This window comes from Egretta garzetta, unplaced genomic scaffold, assembly GCF_000687185.1.
Source record: "Egretta garzetta isolate BGI_Z169 unplaced genomic scaffold, ASM68718v1 scaffold260, whole genome shotgun sequence".
Classification (NCBI taxonomy): Eukaryota; Metazoa; Chordata; class Aves; order Pelecaniformes; family Ardeidae; genus Egretta; species Egretta garzetta.
In genome coordinates, this window is record NW_009258662.1 from 93,530 (window position 1) to 94,833 (window position 1,304).

Here is a 1,304-nt window from a genome sequence, read left to right on the forward strand (position 1 = left end):
CTGAGGGCCAGGGTTTGGGGGTGGGATGGCAGGGGTAGGGGGGCGGTTGGGCTGGGGGAGCTTAAGGGTCTTTTCCAACCTAAATGAGTCTGTGATTCTATGATTCTAGGAGAACAGGACACTGTCTGATTGGCATTATACCAGAGCTGTGGCAGAACTTTATATTCAAAGTCTTTTCAAAGAAAAAAAAGTATTTCTACAATAAAAAAAAATCCGTAATTTATGTAATTCCTATAATTTCTAAATTCACTAACAAGAAAAGTTTTGGGGTTTGGTCATTTTAGCTTCCCATAGCTGCATATTGCTTTGTTAAAAAGAACTTTAGAAGTCTGTTGTGCCATAAATGCTGCTGGCCTGTTGACTCCATGCTGGTTTGTGGGGAGACATCTCCAGGCGCGACTGCGTCCTCTTCCCTGAAGCGACGGGCCACCACGACGACAATAAACCTTCTAAACTGACTGTAAATGTTTCAGTTTCAACGTAAACTGAAATAAGAGGCTTTGCTTTGACTATTTTTACTTTCAGAAGTATTTTCCCCCTGTTTCCAAATTCAGTTTGTTTTGTCCCATCAAAAAGGGCATCAGTCTAAATTTAGACTTATTCCCGACTGCAAAGACAGACAAGGATTTTGGCACTGGGTAGACAGTTCAAACATTCATTCTGCTGTAATATGCTGTTTCCCAGCGTATTAATTTAAAAATAAATTAAAATATCAGCCTAAAATTCAAAAGACCAGGCTTTTCCTCAAACACATTCAGCGCTAGGACAACTATTCCGGTGCTCCTACATTTCTGGGTGCAGAACAAGATCTCAAATTAAATCATAGGTATCAATTCAGAGTTTGAAGACTAATGATTCCTCTGAGGCTTTTGACACGCGGAGCCTTATTAAAACCTCCCCACAATTCAAGCATGTGAATCCCTGCAGATGTGCACGCACGCATGCTCTCCTTCTTCAGGTGCATGGGTGCTTTTTGCAGATGAAAATTCAGTGCAAACCTCAGAACAGTTGCTCCCTCAAGGCATTATCGTTCAGCATTGCTGGAAATCTCAATTTTAGTTCCCCAGCATCATTGGTGAAACAACTTTCTCTGTCTTTCCTGGGTGTATCGAGATGGGGAACAGACCAGCACAGGACTGGAAATTAGGAATGAGCACGGCACAGTCCTCTGTGGTATCTACAAGCCCAAAGGTCACCTTCAGCTTCAATCATAGTCTTCATCTCTCAAGAGGGCTTGAAAAACGTTCATTCCCTCAGGGCACAGCCAACTGCCTTTCATGGCTTTTTACACTCAGTGTGCAATT

General features: G+C 42.4%; 2 protein-coding genes across 4 annotated transcripts in view; one reads left to right on the forward strand and one right to left on the reverse strand.

Moving 5' to 3' along the window:
- The window catches only part of IL15RA (interleukin 15 receptor subunit alpha), an 18,182-nt gene that overhangs the window by 16,485 nt on the left and 393 nt on the right, over positions 1-1,304 (forward strand). The gene's annotated exons all lie outside the window — the stretch shown is intronic.
- FBH1 (F-box DNA helicase 1) overlaps positions 1-1,304 on the reverse strand; it is a 39,661-nt gene that overhangs the window by 8,547 nt on the left and 29,810 nt on the right. The gene's annotated exons all lie outside the window — the stretch shown is intronic.